This window comes from Bos indicus x Bos taurus, chromosome 17 (genome assembly GCF_003369695.1).
Source record: "Bos indicus x Bos taurus breed Angus x Brahman F1 hybrid chromosome 17, Bos_hybrid_MaternalHap_v2.0, whole genome shotgun sequence".
NCBI lineage: Eukaryota > Metazoa > Chordata > Mammalia > Artiodactyla > Bovidae > Bos > Bos indicus x Bos taurus.
In genome coordinates, this window is record NC_040092.1 from 4,846,393 (window position 1) to 4,868,993 (window position 22,601).

At 38.2% G+C, this 22,601-nt stretch overlaps 1 protein-coding gene and 1 non-coding gene across 2 annotated transcripts in view; one reads left to right on the forward strand and one right to left on the reverse strand.

Annotated features, from left to right (window-relative positions):
* Window positions 1-22,601, forward strand: part of TTC28 (tetratricopeptide repeat domain 28) — a 588,080-nt gene that overhangs the window by 38,791 nt on the left and 526,688 nt on the right.
* Window positions 21,563-21,634, reverse strand: TRNAE-CUC. The gene has a single exon. It is a non-coding gene; the product is annotated as a tRNA-Glu (tRNA).

Below are 22,601 nucleotides of genomic sequence, written 5' to 3' on the forward strand. Positions count from 1 at the left end.
CCTTCAGAATGGACTGGTTGGATCTCCTTGCAGTCCAAGGGACTCTCAAGAGTCTTCTCCAACACCACAGTTCAAAAGCATCAGTTCTTTGGCGCTCAGCCTTCTTCACAGTCCAACTCTCACATCCATACATGACCACAGGAAAAACCATAGCCTTGACTAGACGAACCTTTGTTGGCAAAGTAATGTCTCTGCTTTTGAATATGCTATCTAGGTTGGTCATAACTTTCCTTCCAAGGTAGTGCTGGTTTAAAGGTTTTGTCTCCTAAGTCCAATATCTGAGTTTCCTCAGGGACAGATTCTATTTTTTCTTTTTTTGGCAGTGTATGCGCCATACCTACCTGTTTCTTTATGTATCTCATAATTTTTTGTTGAAAAATGTACTTTTTAAGTAGTAATATATTGTAGCAAGGGGCTTCCTAGGTGGCGCTAGTGGTAAAGAATCCGCCGGCCAATGCAGAAAACAATCCCTAGGTCAGGGAGATCCCCCTGAGGAGGAAATGGAAACCCATTCCATTATGCTTGCCTGGAGAATTCCATGGACAGAAGAGCCTGGTGGGCTATATTCCATAGGGTCTCAAAGAGTCCGGCGCAGCTGAAGTGACCTAGCACACATACATATTGTAGCAACTGTGAAAACCATAGTATTCCTTGTCCATGGCCTGGGCTTATTGATTGTTGTTGTTGCCTTTTTTGAGTTAGTGACTTTCCTGAACTAAGTTTTTAAAGTCATGTGTAGCCGCTGAAAGTTTCTGCCTGGCTAGCTGTTGATTGAATAGAAATTCCTTAAATGTCTTGAACCAATAATTCTCCCAGCCTATGAAGAGTTCTCTCTGTGTGTGGGGCATACTTTGAACATTCTGGCAACTTGCAACACTGTCTTAGCCTTCACTTCCTGCCTGTGTAAAACCTCAAGTTCAGCCAGAGGTAAGAGATTAGAATCATTCTTAGGTCTTTCTTGGGTATTCACATTCCTAGATTTCTAAGAATATTTTGGAGCTTTTCAGAGCCTCCTATGAACATTAATTTTCCGGATTTTTCTTTATCTTGTTTACGCATTTGTATTACTTCTTCAGGCAGCTGTTAAGCTATTGTCACTGATTTTGTTTGACACATGCGCTGAGGGGAGGGCTGTTTGTACTGAATTATCTCTGAGTCAGGTCAAATAAGGTCTTAAGACTGTAGGTTTCTTAAGAAGCTGCCAAACAAGTCAGATAGTGGTAGGGATAGGGTGCTTGGAAAACTCCAAACCATTGGAGTTTACCCCCACCATTGGTTCCTAAGCTTCTGGTTTTCACAAGTATTGTGTTTGAGAGACTGCTTGGTTTTCACATCTACCATATAGTTGGGAGAAGAGGATAAAAATAGTGTAGGGTAAAACCTCACAAACCTGTTGTTCTTTGAGATTCAGCTGTTTTTCTTGAAGAAACACTTCTTGGGCTGCTGCACGTTGTTGGTTAATATCCAGAGTTCAAAGAAGTTGATTTTGAAAAGTTTTGCTAATGTTCTTGCTGCTTTTATGGAAAAGCAGAATTTTGGAAGTCTTATGATGCCATTTTGGAAGAGCTTCTTCATAATTTTCTTTATGGAAAAATGTAAAAGACCATTGTGAGAGAAATGGAAAGTAGGAGAGTGAAAGCAGAAGCAGGCAGACCGATGACGATGCTAATTTGGACTAGAGTACTGGTGTTGAATGGAAAGAAACTGAGGGGCATGGAATAAGCTTTGTAAAGACTCACTGATTGTCATAATTCTAAAGCTCTCCTTGATCCTTATAACAACCACCTGTCATAGGTGGTAAAGTTAAGTTCAGAAAGATTTAAGTAGTTTGCCTACTTTCAGAGTCAGAAAAAAAATCAGAATTAGAAACGCTATTTACCTGACTCCAGTTTTTTCCACATCTGTGCATTCTGTCTCATGATATTAAAATCAAAGTTATGGGTCAAATATTAAGTTCAGAATAAATATTTACAATAAAATAGACTGTCTTCCTTACTTAATTTCTTTGCATAATTTCATTCCTGCTTTTAAGGAAGTTCTGCTGCTGCTAAGTCGCTTCACTCTGTGCGACCCCAGAGACGGCAGCCCACCAGGCTCCCCCGTCCCTGGGATTCTCCAGGCAAGAACACTGGAGTGGGTTGCCATTTCCTTCTCCAATGCATGAAAGTGAAAAGTGAAAGTGAAGTCGCTCAGTCGTGTCCGACTCTTAGCGACCCCATGGACTGCAGCCCACCAGGCTTCTCCGTCCATGGGATTTTCCAGGCAAGAGTACTGGAGTGGGGTGCCATTGCCTTCTCCGAGACTTTAGTTATTTGAAGTTTTTGGTGGACAGCTGGAATGATAATCAGGAAAGAGGAAGAATGTGACACTTGCCTTAAAGTTAAGTGGTCTCTATATTTACTGTAAGTGAAATCCAACACAGTCAACTATTTCTTCTTTTAATGTTATTGACTACCAGAACAAATGTTGTTACCAACTTATCATGGTTTCTTGTTATTAATATACACTATTATTTCATATGTATTTTTTTTCCCCTCTGTGCTCAAGATGTTTATTAGGGAGTAGCCCAGGAGCAACCTTATACTCCTGGAAGGGAAGAGTTCGAAGAGGCAGGATGGCAGAGAGAAGACAAGCTGTGCTGAAGGCCTAAACTCATATGTCTTTAAAATATGATTTTATGACAGACTTATTATTTGTATGCCATTGAAGCTGTATTTCAGGTATTATAGGTTAATCTGTAAGTTGTATGTTCATATATACATATTCTTCTTATTACAAAAGTAACTCAAAATTATTTTTGGAAAAATCTCAGACAGTAAAGATTATATTCCTCTCATTCCATTCCTTATCCTCCATTCCAGTTCTAGAGTTAACTGTTTTTATTCAATCTCAATATTTTGAGATATTTTATGATATATGTACAACTATACACACATACATGAATCCAGTTTAGTATTTTTGACTTTTTATTTAAGAAGAAGATAAAAATCTAGTAAGAGATGAGGTAGAGAGCTTGAGGAAGTGTTTGTGTTTTCTTGGGTACATGTGAAAAGGCACAAAGTAGTCTTTGTTTCTTTGTTTTAGAAAAGACTAGAGATGACAGACAAAAGTATATTTTCTAGTTGCTACCAGTTAATTGGTAGCTTTTTATAGTTGTTGCTGAAGTGAGTTTTAAGCTCACTGGTCATTTACTTATTTATACATTAAGTTTTTATTTTACTCTTGTTGATTTGAGATGAAAATTGCAGTTTTTTACTGAGAGGAATTTTTCTCATAAATGTGAGCCTGAGGTAATGCAGAGTACACAGCATCTCCTTGGAAACCAGACTTTCGCGGGATAGAACCAAGTACTTTTAAGATGGGTACTTTATCCTTAGGAAATGATTCAGGAAGTCTGGCAAGAAGGGAAGTCTTGCTGTAAAGGAAATTCAGGAAATGGGAACTTAGTTATTAAAGTCTCAGGTTTGTTTATCATAATTCATTTCAAGATTGTTCTAATGACCAAGCTATAAACATATGGTAAGTAACAATTTCACTTGCAGCTCCTAGATGGTACGAATTTATCAGTAAGGAAAAGGAATGCATTGTTTTAAGTGAATTGAAAATTTTACTCTCATTTATATTTGACAGTTGATTGAACTGTAGATGTATGCTTTTTGGGAGATAGTATTCAAAATGTATTAGGACACTCCACTTTTCTGTTTCTCTTGTTTTGTAATAAAGGGTTGGTAGCATTTTTTATGTTAATGAAAAGAGAAAAACTATCCTAGTCATTTCCACAATCATTTCAGAAAAATATTTTTCGATAGTCTCAAAGAAACATTTCCGATTAAAAGTTATGAAAGCAACTCAAACAATGGCAAGGAAGTGTTTTTCGAAAACTTTTTTTAAATGATAAGATTGTTAGATGACCAATATGTGTAAAAAAAAAAAAAAATCTTTTTTTTGAAATTGAGGTATTACTACCAAAATTGGAAAATTCTTCTTATATTTGTGTTACTTTTTAGCAACACTGGAAGTCACTGAATAAAGCTAGTCATTGATTAAATTTAGTGATTTCCCCCCTCCCTCCCCCCTTACAAGAGGTTATACTGTTTTAGTTTTGAAGAGTGCTACTAAAAGCATTATTTATTATATTTTAAAAGATAAAAAATATTTTACCTTCAGATGGCTTTCTAGAATGTTGACACTATTACCTTCATTTGAATTCTTTGGAACGAGTATGTTCTCATTAATTTGAGGGAAATGTTTTTTCATGTTAATTGAAATTCAGTGAGGCTTTTAAGAATTGAAATTAGAATTGCTTCATGTGTTTATTAACATAGATATTTTTTGAGGTATAATATACTCTTTTGTCAAATAATCTCATTTACTTTCTTTTGTTTTTATTTTGAAAGAATTTCATGTGTTTACTAATTTAGATATTTCTCTTAAAATATACTATATCAAAGCATTTATAAATTTTATTTTCTTAGTTTTATATTTTTAATTTTGAAATAATGGGAAACATGCAGAGAAGTTGTGGTATTAGTTCAAAGAACTCCTGTATATCCCTCATCTGGATCCCCCAGTTGCTAACATTTTACCATATTTGCTTTATAATTCTCTTTTCCTATAACTGTTACTGTTATTTTCTGAACCATTTGAGAATGAATTGTGGACACGGTGTCCCATTACCCCTAAACCCTTCAACAAGTACTGAATATAACCACAGTACAACCCTTAAAATTAAGACATTAACGTTGATACAATACTGCTATCCATTCCGCAGACCGTATTCAAATTTCACTGATGCTCTGGTAGTATTTTTTATAAATACCTTTCCCTCTCTGGTCCAGAGTTAAGTACCTAGAAAGAAGTATATTAGCAATCTGGATCAGATAGATAGACTGTAGTATCAAGGTCTGTACCACGTGCTTACATTACAAGTAACTTATTTAATTTACTGGATTATGGGTTCTTAATTGTTATTCCCTTGGTTTGTTTCCTGACTTTTGATGACTAAAAGAATACATTTTTTATCCTTTGTTCTGGATCGTCAGGCTTTGCTCATACTGCCTAGCCTGGTTTGGACTTTTTGCCTGACTCGATCCTAGCAGTCAGTGTCACCTGTCTTTTTTGTTCATTCACATAATAATGGAGGTTCCCTCATAGCTCAGTTGGTGAAGAATCTGCCTGCAATACAGGAAAGCCCGGTTTGATTCCTGGGTCGGGAAGATCCTCTGGAGAAGGGATAGGCTACCCACTCCAGTATTCTTGGGCTTCGCTTGTGGCTCAGCTGTTAAAGAATCCATTTGCAATGCGGGAGACCTGAGTTCGATTCCTGAGTTGGGAAGATCCCCTGAGAAGGGAAAGGCTACCCACTCCAGTATTCTGGCCTGGAGAATAACATGGACTGTATAGTCCATGGGGTTGCAAAGAGTCGGACACGACTGAGCGACCTTCACTTTCACATAATAATATGTATGGGATAGATAGATAATTTTCAAGTCTCTTCTGTGTAGGAAGTAGGCAACATGTGAAACTACTGGCATTAAGGGTAATTTCATGTGTCACAGCCTGTATTAGGACAATATAAAGCTGAATAGAGTTGCATGCCTAGAACTGTGTGTGTGTGTAGAATATGATCTGCTGTGAATCTTAGGGTAGGCAGAACATGCTCTGCAGTTATTTTGGATTATGTACCTTCATGTAGGCTCTGTATTCTTAGTCTGATTTATTCACATAGAGAAACTTCTCATATGGTAGCTTATTTAGTGAGCGAGTGAACTAAAGAAATCATATTCTATTACTTAGAATCGATTCACAGCCAGTTTTGGAATAGAATGTTATAGAAAGAATATTAACTACCTGGGAATTAAATAGCTGATACTAGTCTGGTACAGATTTGCATCAGTTTCTGAAAGTTGGAGGTTTATTTCCTATAGCTAAGTTTATTATGATTCTAGTTATTAAATGGAGAAGCTTTTAAGTTAGTTGAAAGCAGGCATTATAAGAGTTGGCTAGCCTCTAAATGGTAGGTTTTCAAAGGAGAAAGTTAGATTTTAAAGTGGCATAAACTTCTGATTAAAAGTCATGCTTTCACCTAAATGTAAAGCCAGACACTGTAAAACTGTCAGAGGAAAACTTAGGCGGAATTCTCTTTGACAAATTGCAGTGACATCTTTTTTGACTCATCTCCTAAAATAATGAAAGTAAAACCAAAAATGAACAAATGGGACCTAATTACAATCTTTTGCACAACAAAGGAAACCATAAAAAGACAACCTTCAGAATGGGAGAAAACACTTGCAAATGAAGAAAGTGACAAGGGATTAATTTCCAAAATATACAGTGCAGCTCAATATTTAAAAAAACTAAATCAAAAAATGGATGGAAGACCTAAATAGACATTTCTCCAAAGAAGATGTACAGATGGCCAACACACACAGGAAAAGGTGCTCAACATCACTAATTATTAGAGAAATGCAAATCAAAACTACAATAAGATATCACCTCATACTGATCAGAATGGCTATCATCAAAAAATCTACAGACAATAAATGCTGGAGAGGGTGTGAAGAAAAGGGAAGCCCCTTACACTGTCAGTGGGACTGTAAATTGGTACAGCCGCTGTGGAGAACAGCGTGGGGGTTGCTTAAACTAAAAAATACAAGAACATATGACCCAGCAGTCCCACTCCTGGGCGTATAACTGGAGAAAAGCAAAATCCCAAAAGATGCATGCACTCCAGTGTTCATTGCAGCACTATTTAAAATAACCAGGATGTGGAAGCAACCCAAATGTCTGTCAACAGAAGAATGGATAAAGAAGTTGGGGCATATACATATACAATAGCATATTACTCAGCCATGAAAAGGAACAAAATTGTGCTGTTTGTAGAGATATGGTTGTATCTAAAGACCGTTATACACAATGAAGTAAGTCAGAAAAAAGCAGATATTGTATATTAATGCATATATGTGAAATCTAGAAGAATGGTTTAGATGTTCTTATTTGCAAAGCAGAAATAAAGGCACAGATGTAGAGAACAAATGTATGGGTACCACAGGGGAACGGGAGAGGTGAGATGAATTGGGAGATTGGCATATATACATCGTGTGTATGTGTGTATTAGTTGCTCAGTCATATCCGACTCAGCAATCCCATGGACTGTAGCCAGGCTCCTCTGTCCCTGGAATTCTCCAGGCAAGAATACTGGAGTAGGTAGTTATTCTCTTCTAAAGGGGATCTTCCTGTACCAGGGATCAAACCTGGGTCTCCTGTATTGCAGGCGGATGGATTCTTTACTGTCTGAGTCACCAGGGAAGCCACCACTACTGTGTATAAAAACTAACTAATAAGAAGTTAATATATAGGGAACTCTTCTCAGTGCTCTGTGGTGACCTAAATGGGAAGGAAATCCAAAAAAGAGGGGATATATAGGTATATGTATGGCTGCTTCATTTTACTGGACAGTAGAGGCTGACAGCAGTGTAAAGCAGCTATACCTTGAAAAAAAGTCATACTTTCTCATAGTGATAAGATATTAAATGTAAGTTTAAAGTCTATTTGGATAGGAGTTTGTGTTATCAAGAGACGCGGTGATTTGATTTCTCAAAAGTATATTGAGAAAGGGGGATATTTTCATTGCAATTGGCCTCAACTACATGCATGAAGAGTCCTTTGTAAATCCATGTGACTATGCTTTCTTTAAGAGCTGCAGATGGCTGAGCAGAATGCAACTTGCTTTGGTTTTATGAATTTACCAGACTTGTGCGCCCTCTTGTGTTTAATAGTTAAGACTGTTCTGCCTTTCACTAGTTTGATGGAATGAGTTGGTATATGTGCAGTGTTTTGAAGAGATTAAAAGTTTTCAAGTATAATGATAACTATCCAATACATATTATCTAATCTCATTATTAGAAGAGGAAAGAATGTTAAGTGTTTCCCTGGTTCTGTCCCCAGCATTTACTTTCAGATCAGTTCAGTCACTCAGTTGTGTCTGACTCTTTGCAACCCCATGAATTGCAGCACGCCAGGCCTCCCTGTCCATTACCAACTCCCAGAGTTCACTCAAACTCATGTCCATTGAGTCGGTGATGCCATCCAGCCATCTCATCCTCTGTCATCCCCTTCTCGTCCTGTCCCCAATCCCTCCCAGCATCAGAGTCTTTTCCAGTGAGTCAACTCTTCGCATCAGATGGCCAAAGTACTGGAGTTTCAGCTTTAGCATCGGTCCTTCCAAAGAAATCCCAGGACTAATCTCCTTTAGAATGCACTGGCTGGATGTCCTTGCAGTCCAAGGGACTCTCAAGAGTCTTCTCCAACACCAGAGTTCAAAAGCATCAATTCTTTGGCGCTCAGCTTTCTTCACAGTCCAACTCTCACATCCATACATGACCACTGGAAAAACCATAGCCTTGACTAGACGGACCTTTGTTGGCAAAGTAATGTCTCTGCTTTTGAATATGCTATCTAGGTTGGTCATAACTTTTCTTCCAAGGAGTAAGCGTCTTTTAATTTCATGGCTGCAATCACCATCTACAGTGATTTTGGAGCCCAAAAAAATAAAGTCTGATACTGTTTCCACTGTTTCCCTATATATTTCCCATGAAGTGATGGGACCAGATGCCATGATCTTCGTTTTCTGAATGTTGAGTTTTAAGCCATCTTTTTCACTCTTCTTTCTCACTTTCATCAAGAGGCTCTTTAGTTCTTCTTCACTTTCTGCCATAAGGGTGGTGTCATCTGCATATCTGAGGGTATTGATATTTCTCCTGGCAATCTTGATTCCAGCTTGTGCTTCTTCCAGCCCAGCATTTCTCATGATATACTCTGCATATAAGTTAAATAAACAGAGTGACAATATACAGCCTTGGTGTACTCCTTTTCCTATTTGGAACCAGTCTGTTGTTCCATGTCCACTTCTAACTGTTGCTTCCTGACCTGCATACAGGTTTCTCAAGAGGCAGGTCAGGTGGTCTGGTATTCCCATCTCTTTAAGAATTTTCCACAGTTTATTGTGATCCACACAGTTAAAGGCTTTGGCATAGTCAATAAAGCAGAAATAGATGTTTTTCTGGAACTCTCTTGCTTTTCCGATGATCCAGCAGATGTTGGCAATTTGGTTCCTCTGCCTTTTCTAAAACCAGCTTGAACATCTAGAAGTTCATGGTTCACGTATTGCTGAAGCCTGGCTCAGAGAATTTTGAGCATTACTTGACTAGTGTGTGAGATGAGTGTAATTGTGTGGTAGTTTGAGCATTCTTTGGCATTGCCTTTCTTTGGGATTGTAATGAAAACTGACCTTTTCCAGTCCTGTGCCCACTGCTGAGTTTTCCAAATTTGCTGGCATATTGAGTGCAGCACTTTCACAGCATCATCTTTCAGGATTTGAAATAGCTCAACTGGAATTCTGTCACCTCCACTAGCTTTGTTCATAGTGATGCTTTCTAAGGCCCACTTGACTTCACATTCCAGGATGTCTGGCTCTAGGTGAGTGATCACGTCATCATGATTATCTTGGTTGTGAAGATCTTTTTTGTACAGTTCTTCTGTGTATTCTTGCCACCTCTTCTTAATATCTTCTGCTTCTGTTAGGTCCATACTATTTCTGTCCTTTATCAAGCCCATCTTTGCATGAAATGTTCCCTTGGTATCTCTAATTTTCTTGAAGAGATCTCTAGTCTTTCCCATTCTGTTGTTTTCCTCTATTTCTTTGCATTGATCACTGAGGAAGGCTTTCTTATCTCTCCTTGCTGTTCTTTGGCAATCTGCATTCAGATCTTTATATCTTTCCTTTTCTTCTTTGCTTTTCGCTTCTCTTCTTTTCACAGCTATTTGTAAGGCCTCCCCAGACAAAGAGTGCTCAAACTACCACACAATTGCACTCACCTCACATGCTAGTAAAGTAATGCTCAAAATTCTCCAAGCCAGGTTTCAGCAATACATGAACCGTGAATTTCCAGATGTTCAAGCTGGTTTTAGAAAAGACAGAGGAACCAGAGATCAAATTGCCAACATCTGCTGGATCATTGAAAAAGCAAGAGAGTTCCAGAAAAACATGTATTTCTGCTTTATTGACTATGCCGAAGCCTTTAACTGTGTGCATCACAATAAACTGTGGAAAATTCTTCAAGAGATGGGAATACCGGACCACCTGACCTGCCTCTTGAGAAACCTGTATGCAGGTCAAGAAGCAACAGGTAGAAGTGGACATGGAACAACAGACTGGTTCCAAATAGGAAAAGGAGTACGTCAAGGCTGTATATTGTCATCCTGCTTATTTAACTTACATCATGAGAAATGCTGGGCTGGAAGAAGCACAAGCTGGAATCAAGATTGCCGGGAGAACTATCAATACCCTCAGATATGCAGATGACACCACCCTTATGGCAGAAAGTGAAGAAGAACTAAAGAGCCTCTTGATGAAAGTGAAAGAGGAGAGTGAAAAAGTTGGCTCAAAATCCAACATTTAGAAAATGAAGATCATGGCATCTGGTCCCATCACTTAATGAGAAATAGATGAGGAAACAGAGGAAACAGTGGCAGACTTTGTTTTTGGGCTCCAAAATCACTGTAGATGGTGACTGCAGCCATGAAATTAAAAGACACTTACTTCTTGGAAGGAAAGTTATGACCAACCTAGACAGCATATTAAAAAGCAGAGACATTACTTTGCCAACAGAGGTCCGTCTAGTCAAAATTATGGTTTTTCCGGTAGTCATGTATGAATGTGAGAGTTGAACTATAAAGACAGCTGAGCACCGAAGAATTGATGCTTTTGAACTGTGGTGTTGGAGAAGATGCTTGAGAGTCCCTTGAATGGATCCAACCAGTCCATCCTAAAGGAGATCAGTCCTAGGTGTTCATTGGAAGGACTGATGTTGAAGCTGAAATTCCAGTGTTTTGGCCACCTGATGCGAAGAGCTGACTCATCTGAAAATACCCTGATGCTGGGAAAGATTGAGGGCAGGAGGAGCAGGGGATGACAGAGAATGAGATGGTTGGATAGCATTACCGACTCAATTGACATGGGTTTGGGTAGACTCCGGCAGTTGGTGACGGACAGGGAGGCCTGGTGTGCTGCGTGCGGTTCATGGGGTGGCAAAGAGTCAGACATGACTGAGTCACTGAACTGAGCTGAACTGAACATCAAATTTTATTGAATTTAGTTAATGCATTTATCAAAGTATATATGTTATTTTTTAAAAGATTTAGAAGGTTTAATTATGCCATTATTTTAATATTAAGTTTCTATGGCTGTTATATAGACTCTATTGGGTGATCATAATAATAAGAACTTAGAACATTGTAGTCCTTCAATAAATATTTGTTAAAAGGAAAAATGAAGTATCATAATTGATAGTTTTCGTATTGATTTTAAGATTTGAAATTAGTTGGATAATTGCACCTTGCCGTATTTTGAAGGACAGCTTGTTGCTCTGGATGCAAAGAAACCTGGAGAATAAGTGACTTTTAATCTTGGTTGATATTTAGTTGAAGTAGGACCTTTATATTAATACCTATGGTACTTATAACCACATTAAAATCTCACTATAGCCTTTTTCTAATTGACATGAAACTAGAACTCTTCCCCTCCCCCCAGCCCCAGTTATTTGACCTCTTTATTGACAGAATTATTGTGATTCATTTTATGGATCCCATTAGAATCCTTTGGTGTGGCTTTATGTTTTGTGTCAAACTGATGGTAGAAGCTTACCAAAGAGTGTCATAAACAAAGGATTCCTTTCAAAAGGGGGAGGAATTTAAAAGGTGATTATAAAGGGTTTGCTACCAGAGGTTCAGAATTTGAGAATGCCTTGCCTGCCTACTGGTTCCAAATTGGGAAAGGAGCATGTCAAGGCTGTATATTGTCACCCTGTTTATTTAACTTATATGCAGAGTACATCATGCGAAATGCTGGGCTGGATGAAGCACAAGTAGAATCAAGAATGACGGGAGAAATATCAATAACCTCAGAAATGCAGATGACACCACCCTTATGGCAGAAAGCGAAGAGGAACTTAATAGCCTCTTGATGAAAGTGAAAGAGGAGAGTGAAAAAAGACGGCTTAAAACTCAACATTCAAAAAATGAATATCATGTCATTCAGTCCCATCACTTCATGGCAGATAGGTGGGGAAACAATGGAAACAGTGGCGGACTTTATTTTCTCGGGCTTCAGAATCACTGCAGATGGTGATTGCGGCCATGAAGTTAAAAGACACTTGCTCTTTGGAAGAAAAGCTGTGACCAACCTAGAGAGCATATTAAAAAACAGAGACATTACTTTGCCAACAAAGGTCCGTCTAGTCAAAACTATGATTTTTCCAGTAGTTTGTGTACGGATATGAGAGTTGGACCATAAAGAAAGCTGAATGTTGAAGAATTGATACTTTTGAGAGTCCCTTGGACTGCAAGGAGATCAAACCAGTCAGTCCTAAAAGATATCAGACCTAAATATTCATTAGAAGGACGGATGCTGAAGCTGAAGCTCCAATACTATGGCTACCTGGTGAAGAACTGACTAATTGGAAAAGACACTGATGCTGGGAAAATTGAAGGCAGGAGGAGAAGGGGATGACAGTTGGTTGGATGGCATCACCAACTTGATGGGCATGCGTTTGAGTAAGCTCGGGAGTTGGTGATGGACAGGGAGGCCTGATATACTGTAGTCCACGAGGTTATAAAGAGTTGGACATGACTAAGCAACTGAACTGGACTGCCTGCTTACTAAATAATAATAAAACCTTCTTACTTTTGATTTGTGTAGGCAGTTATAGGCTAATTTGTACAATTCAGAGATGGAAATAAATATGGCTTTGTATGACTTTCTTGATCATATTCTCAAATTTAATACAGCTTTTTAAAGAATGAGATACCAGATTCTTCATGTAAATTCCGCATAGTTCTGTAACTATATAATGTCACAGAGAAGTGGTTTTGTTCTTGATTTCAGTGTGAATTTGTGCTGTACAGAATCTTGCCTGTGCTTGTGCCTCTGTAATTTTCATTGAGCAGATGTTACTGATGTGGGAAGTTGCAGTCATATCCGACTCTGTGACCCTGTGCAGTATAGGACAATAGCCCACCAGGTTCCTCTGTCTATGGGATTTTCCAGGCAAGAATCCTGGAGTGGGTTGCCATTTCTTCCTCCGAGAATCTTCCCGACCCAGAGATTGAATCCATGACTCTTATGTCTCCTGCACTGGCATGCATGCTCTTTATCACTAGTGCTACGTGGGAGGCAGTTTACCAAGTCACCAATTCAAAAAGAAAGTACTTTTGGAAAAAGTTACTTACACATAGCAGCAGCAGCTCTGTATCATGAGTAATCACACCTGTATTCCTGCTCCTTTTGTTCATGTTGTATGCAGTCTGTAGATTTGTATTTTTATTTTCTTTTAGTTTTGACTTCACCATTAGCAGATTTAAGAGAATTCTTTTTTTTTTTTTTTGCATCAAGTGGGTAGAGGAAATTTTGCTGTCTCTTCATATTCAGGATAACCTATTAATTATTTGACAAATAATATTGCAAATTTAGCACCATGTTGACTATTTCTTGGTTACAAGTGATACATTTTTTTGATTTATCTTCAGCAATATACATGCAGAAGTGTCAACTTTCAAATTGCTTGCATTTATTATTTCATTTTTTACTCTGTATCATCCTTATGAGGTCAGCATGGTAAGCATTTTTATCTCTTAGAGAAGAAGGAAGCATCTGGAGGGATTGTGATTTAACTTAATGAATTATTATATGCTGAAGTTCTTGATAAAATATAAAAATAAAAATTTTATTATTGTCTACTAGACTATTCTCAAACTTAAGTCTTTTTAAGTCTACGATTAATTTTTCCTGTATGCTATGTATTTTTCCATATAACTAGATTGTATCATATTGACGCCTTGGCATACTGCTGCTAAGTTGCTTCAGTCGTGTCCAACTCTGTGTGACCCCATAGAGGGCAGCCTACCAGGCTCCCCGGTCCCTGGGATTCTCCAGGCAAGAACACTGGAGTGGGTTGCCATTTCCTTCTCCAATACATGAAAGTGAAAAGTAAAAGTGAAGTCGCTCAGTCGTGTCCGACTCTTAGCGACCCCATGGACTGCAGCCCACCGGGCTCCTCCATCCATGTGATTTTCCAGGCAAGAGTACTGGAGTGCGGTGCCATTGCCTTCTCCACCTTGGCATACTACTAGTGGCTAATAGCTTTCTTCTCTATAATAATTTTGTTAATATTCATGGTGGATTGAAAATAGCGTAGTGTGTATACAGTGTAATTCCAGGTCACTTCTGTATTCTTGCCTACATATTGGAGGTAATTTTTAGCCCCTTCTACTATCCATATTTTGGTTTAGGAAACAGGGATAAAATTGTGTGTTTAAACAAAAACAAACCAACTAAATTACCAAATCAAAATCTTGTATACATAGTTTTGTAGGAACTTGTGTACTATTACAATGTAGTATTATCAGTAAAAAACAGAACAGGGAGTGATACAGAAACACAGAGTGGAATGGTGGTTGCCAGGAGTTGGGGGAAAGGGAAATAGACAGTGTGGTTCAGTCGGTATAGATTTCGCAAGATAAAAAAGTTCTGGAAAGCCAATGCATAACAATGTGAATAGGCTTAATAGTACTGAACTATACACTTAAATATAGCTAAGATGGTAATTTTGTTACCTTTTTTTAACCATAAAAATAAAAACACCTTAAATAGGTAGATAATACACAAAGTTCAAATGTCCAGGAACCAGCTACCTAGAATGTGCAGATGATAATATTTTTTGTCTATTGACTATTTGTGAGGTTAAATTTAACTGAATCTTGGTGTCGTAGCTTGGAACTGGCCGTGAGGACTCCATAGCACCTTTGTCGTCTAAGGGGAAATTTAAACCTGTACTTAATTTTTAGGCGATTGCTGTATTTTGTTCAGTTAATATGGTGAGAAGTGTTCTCACTTCTAAATGGATACTTTTCCTTTCTGATTTCTCTGGGAAGAGGAAGAGATTTATTATATTTAATGATACTTCCATGCTTTCACTCAGGAACCTCCTCTCCAGATGCCTGTCTGGCACTCATCATGAGCTATTTGGAGATATCTTAGGCTTTGCAAAATTAATAAGTGATTAGCATAAGATCCTAGTACTGTCATGTATAATGTACAGTGGTTTATGCAGGAGCCCTTCAGTTTCTTCCAATAAGAGACTGTCAAAATCTCATTATTCTAACTTCTATTAAAATGTTAGTATACACTGCTGTTTTATCCTTTAGTCTGAAGATTTAATTATAAAATAACTTTTCACCGAAAGCTAATTTATTAAAATAGAAAGGCTCCCTAATGAACAGCATAGTAATTTTCCTTTCTCAGAATTAATTTTCCTTTTAATGCTACCAACCATACAAATGCAGCAATTCAGATTGGCAAATACATGTTATGGAGTCTTAAAGAATTTTCCATTTCATTCAGAGTGAAATTCTTATCATGACCCAAGAATGCCCTGCCCACGTCTCTGATTTTCATATTTTATCACTCATTCATTGGCCTGCTGCTCTAGTCACGGTTTTCGTTTTTCTTTTTTCCCTCCTGTACCTTGAACGTTTCCATTTCTTGCCAACTTTGGCATTTGCCCCCGGAATTGTCTTTTCCTCATATATTAATAGTTATAGCTGGTTATTTTTTGTGTTCAGATACCAGCTTGAATATCACTGCCTAATCTAATGTTAACTACATAGCCATCTGTAGTCACACTGCCCTGCTTTTGTTTTCTCTATAGCACTTCTTACTACTTGATCGTTTTTGGGTTTTTTTTTTTGTCATCCGCCTTTGCCTCCTAGATTGTATGTTCCACGAGACTAGGGAACTTGGCTTTCTTTTTCACCACTGTATCCAGAATAGCCCCTGCTTGTAGCAAGTCCTTAATACTTGGAAGATGCCTGAATGGTTCTTTGCTGTGTCTTGCTGTGTGCTAGACACTGTACAAAGCCCTGTGGGGGATATACACAGCAGAGACTGCCAATTTGATAATCATAATACAGAAATAGTAAGTCTTATAATAGAGGGATCTAGAAAATGTTATGGGACCACAGTTTAAGAGAGTAACTAATTTCTCTTAGAGATGGGTCATAGGGTGTTAGAAATGAATAACTATATTAATGCTTCATATTTTACATTAAACCATTCTGTGGCACTTTGCTGATTATGACTAGTCTTTTAATTTCTAATACATCACTTAACTTTGCTGTTTACTTTCCTGTAAAAAGATGGTTGTGATATTGACCTCAAGAATGTTCTAAAGATTAATTGCCTAATGTTGGCTAAGTGCTTTGTAAATGCAAAATGCTGTATAAGCCCTGATGTTCTTAATCATATTAACAACCACTTTCTATAATTAAGTTGTATTATGTACTTTATTCCCAATTATTCAGACAGAAATAAATATGACAGTTAAAAATAGAGATTGTTTAGGAAAGGTATACGTGTTTATTGACATGGAGCTTTCATACTGTGTTTTTAGTAGAAAATATTATCTGTGTTTTGTTTATGCGTTTTCTCAAAGGAGTAGTAATGTACTGTAACCCCCAGGAGGCAGTAGTATACCAAGAAGATACTGTGCTTAGGCAAGCTCAACAGCAGTGCAAGTCTGTGAGTGATTAGCGACTTGATTTAATGTGCAGACTTCCGTTATTGATCAGATAGTGAAGGCTGCAACAGATATTTTGACTTTCATGTTCCCATATTTTTGTGATATCTTGTGTTTAAGCATTTTTCCTTCCTAAAGAGAGGATCCTATCTATTTCAGTAGTTGAAGTGTAATGATATCTAGGGATTGTTATACATACAGGGGTACCCCACTTTATAATACACTATGCTATGCTATATTATAGATTTTCTCTAAAAGTTATGAATATATTAGAATTCTAATAAATTGAATCTTATTTTAAATTTATTTTGGCAGTGAGTTTCAACCTTTGTTTCTACCCTAAAGTACGAAGGGATAAGATATACTTAAAGCTCTAACAGTGGCTTGCTGCTTCATTGATTCTCAGCTTATGGCAGTTTTTTTCTGGATCTTAGAGGGCTTCATGTTTCATTATATAATTAGAGTCCTACTTGAGAGAATTAGGGTTATTCATCTTCACGAAATAAGGGTTGGCAGTCCTCAAAAAGAATATTACTTTAAATACTTTACCCTTGCATCACATTTGTCCTTAAGGGTCTTTTATATTAAACACCAGCAACAGTGTTTTATAAAATATGGAGATTTAAAAATCATGAAGCATTTGGGCATTAATGAGTTCTTCTTGGGGATACCTCTGTGTGCTCCTTATAATGCTCTGTCCTTATCACAGCCATCAGTAGTGACCATTCACACTGTATTATAACTGACTGTTATCCTTCTCTGTATCCCTAGACTGTGAATTTCATTTTTAAAAAATAATTTTATTTATTTGTTTTTTATTTATTTATGGTTGTGCTGGGTCTTTGTTGCTGTGGGGTTTACTCTAGTTGTGGCAAGTGGAGGCTACTCTAGTTGCTGTGTGGGGGCTTCTCACTGTGGTGGCTTCTCTTGTCCCGGGGCATGAGCTCCAGGGCGCACACGCTTCCAGAGTTGTGGCACTTGGGCTCAGTATTTTGCAGTTCCTGGGCTCTAGAGCGCATGGGCTTAGTTGCTTTGCAACGTGTAGCATCTTCCCGGACCAGGGACTTAACTTGCATCTCCTATGTTGGCAGGTAGATTCTTTACCACTGAACCACCAGGGAACCCTCGACTGTGAATTTCTTGAGTGTGGGAACTTTGTCTTGTTCATTTACATGCTCCAGGTCCATAATGCCTAGTACATAATAAATGCTCAGCAAATATTGTAAATGAATGCTGGATTTGTGTAAACTGGAAATATTTTAAATGTACTTAGTGCAGAATCAGAAAGATGCCATTTACAAAGGTCTTTTGCTATAGAAGATATTTGGGAGTTGTTTTACACAATGCCTTGTATCAGTGAAATTTTAGGAAATTATGCTGGAAATACTGGTTTCAGAACTTTCTGAAAGCACTAATGGACACTTAAAACTGGTTTTATTTCTCTGTGACAAAGATATGGATGTTGAAAGGTTAGGTAATGGTTTCTGAAGGTGGTTTGGCACATTGTTGCATTGATTGCTAATTTTTGGAAATTACATGGAGTTAATGAGAACTAAACCTCAGATATGCAGATGATACCACCCTTATGGCAGAAAGTGAAGAGGAACTAAAAAGCCTCTTGATGAAGGTGAAAGAGGAGAGTGAAAAAGTTGGCTTAAAACTCAACATTCAGGAAATGAAGATCATGGCATCTGGTCCCATCACTTCATGGGAAATAGATGGGGAAACAGTGCAAACAGTGTCAGACTTTATTTTTTTGGGCTCCAAAATCACTGCAGATGGTGACTGCAGCCATGAAATTAACAGATGCTTACTCCTTGGAAGGAAAGTTATGACCAACCTAGATAGCATATTCAAAAGCAGAGACATTACTTTGCCAACAAAGGTCCGTCTAGTCAAGGCTATGGTTTTTCCTGTGGTCATGTATGGATGTGAGAGTTGGACTGTGAAGAAAGCTGAGTGCCGAAGAATTGATGCTTTTGAACTGTGGTGTTGGAGAAGACTCTTGAGAGTCCCTTGGACTGCAAGGAGATCCAGCCAGTCCATTCTAAAGGAGATCAGCCCTGGGATTTCTTTGGAAGGAATGATGCTAAAGCTGAAACTCCAGTACTTTGGCCGCCTGATGCGAAGAGTTAACTCATTGGAAAAGACTCTGATGCTGGGAGGGATTGGGGCAGGAGGAGAAGGGGACGACAGAGGATGAGATGGCTGGATGGCATCACTGACTCGATGGACATGAGTCTGGGTGAACTCTGGGAGTTGGTGATGGACAGGGAGGCCTGGAGTGCTGTGATTCATGGGGTCGCAAAGAGTTGGACACGACTGAACTGAACTGACGAGAACTAGCGTTTTAACTAATTTCAAAATAGGTGTGAGGCTTGATTTTAGTGTTTAGTATTAACTGTAAAATGTGAAATGCCTTGTAAAGCACATTCTGCAGTCTCTGTGTATATGTGAAGATGTGAAACCCTTATTCTTCCTCCTGTGGTATTCTACCCTTACACCAATACATATATTTTCCTGATAGTGAGTTTAGAGTCAGCACATAAATGGTTGAGGCCATGCTCTCAGCTTAGGTAGCTTAAACAGATCAGTAACATAAGGTATGTTCTATTTAGTTCTAGAACTATATAGCCTTTGGCCAGTGCTTGATTGTCTGTACTTTCACCTGCCTACAAGTATGATAATTACACTGTCATTACAGTCATCTGTAACTTGGAAGGAAAGTTATGACCAACCTAGACAAAGCATATTAAAAAGCAGAGACATTACTTTGCCAACAAAGGTCTGTCTAGTCAAGGCTATGGTTTTTCCAGTAGTCATGTTTGGATGTGAGAGTTGGACTATAAAGAAAGCTGAGCGCTGAAGAATTGATGCTTTTGAACTGTGGTGTTGGAGAAGATGCTTGAGAGTCCCTTGGACTGCAAGGAGATCCAAGCAGTCCATCCTAAAGGAGATCAGTCCTGGGTGTTCATTGGAAGGGCTGATGTTGAAGCTGAAACTCCAGTACTTTGGCCACCTAATGTGAAGAGCTGACTCATTTGAAAAGACCCTGATGCTGGGAAAGATTGAGGGCAGGAGGAGCAGGGGACGACAGAGGATGAGATGGTTGGATGGCATCACCGACTCAATGGACATGGCTTTGGGTAGACTCCGGCAGTTGGTGATGGACAGGGAGGCCTGGCGTGCTGCGGTTCACGGGGTCGCAAAGAGTCAGACACGACTGAGTGACTGATCTGAACTGTCTGTCATCTGTATTAAAAACTGCACAGCTTTACTGTTTTTTCTTTTTGTTATCTTTGTTTTCTGAAGTCCGGAACATGGGAAAATGCTCTGAGAAATACTTGAAGCTCTAGAATAAGACTTCTCACTACAGTGATTAACTTAGTTGTTTGGGGCTCATTGACAGACGAGTGCAAAGAACATTTTTTCCCCCATTGTGGTTTATAAGAATTGAGAAATAATTCAAAACACCCCTGTTCTCTTTTAAAAGCCATATAGAAACTGAATTCTCTGGGAAAGAGATGCTACCAGTTGGTAATGGCTTTGGTACTGGATGTTAAGGAAAATATTTCAATGCTTCATTTTACTAGATTCCCCAGAGTGTGTATTTTAAGTAAAAGATCTAGTACATTTTAGTAATTTATGTAATCCCTGATTAAAATTCTCAATTTATTGAAATTCCCAAATTATACTTCTGACTAGTCTCCTGCTTTCAGAGTTTATTAAATGTTGGAATTATCAATCTCATAATAAGGTCAAAAAAGCTGTAATTCCCCTTGGCAATGAGAGATAAGATTAGCTTATTAATAATTAAATAATACTGCAGACTAAATGTTCTCTGAAGCTCATATTGTCTCTAAAGTTTTAGGTATAGCATAGATATCTCTCATCACAACTTCCATACTTTATCTGTGCCTTAACTGTAGCACTGGGGACTTCTTATTGTTGTCTTTGTATCTTTCAAGGGCAGTTGTTAAATATACTAGTGAATGAATGAGAAAACTTCTTCCAAGCTCAAGAAGCTTTGATCAGTAGCCTACAACTGATCTTTCCGCTATGAGTACAAAACCTCATTCCTGAGAAGTCTTTCTTCCTCTCTCTACTCCAGTAGTCCTTCCAACTCAGAGATTTGAACAGTAAAACTAGTAAATGACCATGTGTCCGTGGGGCCCTCAGGGGACTATTACAATAATTATGTGGGTATGTAACTTTTAAATAACTACTTCAGTTTTGAATAGGTGACAGATGCTTATAGTATGATATTTAAGAAGGTACAAAAGGTTATACAGTAAAAAAAAGTTTTCCTTTCATTCCTTTCCTTTCGACATCCAATTTCCCTCTTCAGAGGCATCTGCTGCTACTAGGCTGTTTTGTATCCTTCCCAGGTATTTGATGGGTATATAAATCTCTCTCTCTATACACATGCATAGACACACACCAAAAAGTAAAATTAAAAAAAATTTATTTAATTTTGGCTATGCTGGGGCTTTGTTGCAGTGCACAGGCTTCTCATTGCCGTGATTTCTCTTGTGGAGCACGGGCTCTCGGGTGCACGGGCTTCGGTAGTTTTGACTCCTTGGCTTTAGAGCATATGCTCGATAGTTGTGGTGCACAGGTTTAGTTGCTCTGCAGCATGTGGGATCCTCCCAGATCAAGGATTGAACCCATGTCTCCTGCATTGGCAGGTAACTTCTGTTAACCTCAGTTACCCCAACAGTTAAATGGAATTGGTGATAATACATCTCTTGGGATTGTTGTGAGGATCCACCAAGGGTTTTTCCCAAAACAATTTGTAGATGGCAGAGCTCTATGTGAAACTTACTTAAAATTGTATACTTTTAATTATTAAGACTACTTTTACCTATTAAGGGTCATCTTGGGTTTGTTTTGTGTTTTTTGGCCATGATATGTGGCTTGTGAAGTCTTAGTTTCCCAACCAGGGATTGAACCTGGGCCCCAGCAGTGAGAGCACTGAGTCCTAACCACTGGACTGCTAGGAAATTCCCTGTTTTTGTTTTTTTAATGGACCATTTCACAAATTCAAAGTCACCTTGAAGTTTTGTTTTGTTTTGTTTTTTCACCTTGAAGTTTTGAACTTTAATTCTACTTTCTAAAGTTATAATTCTCCCAAACTTGATTTTACCTGCAAGCAATGAGTTTGCTGTCAATACTATGTATAGACCAAAAATCTGCAGTGAATAGTGTCCCTTTTGGATTAAGTTCATGTTTTTATGATTTTAGGAATAATGTGGAGCCATAATTTGCTAGACTTGTCATTATTTGTAGGACCAGTAGGTTTATAATCTATTTGTTAGGCTAGATTGAACAAAAGAATAGGGCTTCATGGCTCTTAGTAGTTGTGGTTTTTTGTCATTCTTTAGTTACTAACAGGCCACTGGCTTATGAGTTTTGGTTTTTTCACCCAGCAGATATTAATTGGATATCTCTTATGTGCTGGATAATGTTGTAGGAACTTGGGATACATCTATGAATCAAAAGAAAAAATTTTCATCAGCTGAGATGGAGCTCTCTGGGGACAGGAGAGAAATAAACAATAATAAAAATCAATATATGGTACATTAGAAATGATAAGTGCTGTCAGGGGGTAAAAAAGCAAAGTAAAGGTAGCGCTGGTAGGAGGGTGAGAGTGAGGGTAGGTTTTATGCAAAAAATAATATTTGAGCAAGGAGTTTAAGGAGGTGTGGAAGTTACACGTGAAGTTATCTGGAAAAAGAGTGCTCTAAGCGGAGGGAATATCTAAAGCAAAACTCCTTAGGCAGGAGGGTACCTGGTGCATCTGAAGAAGGAATTTCATATGGTTGGAGAGGAATGAGCAGGGAGGAAAGTAACAGGAACTGGATCATCTGGCTGATTATATACCGTTATAAGAACTCTAGCTTTTTAAATGAAATGTGAGCAACGGAGTAATAATCTAACCTACCGTTTAAGAGGATTACTCTGGCTGCT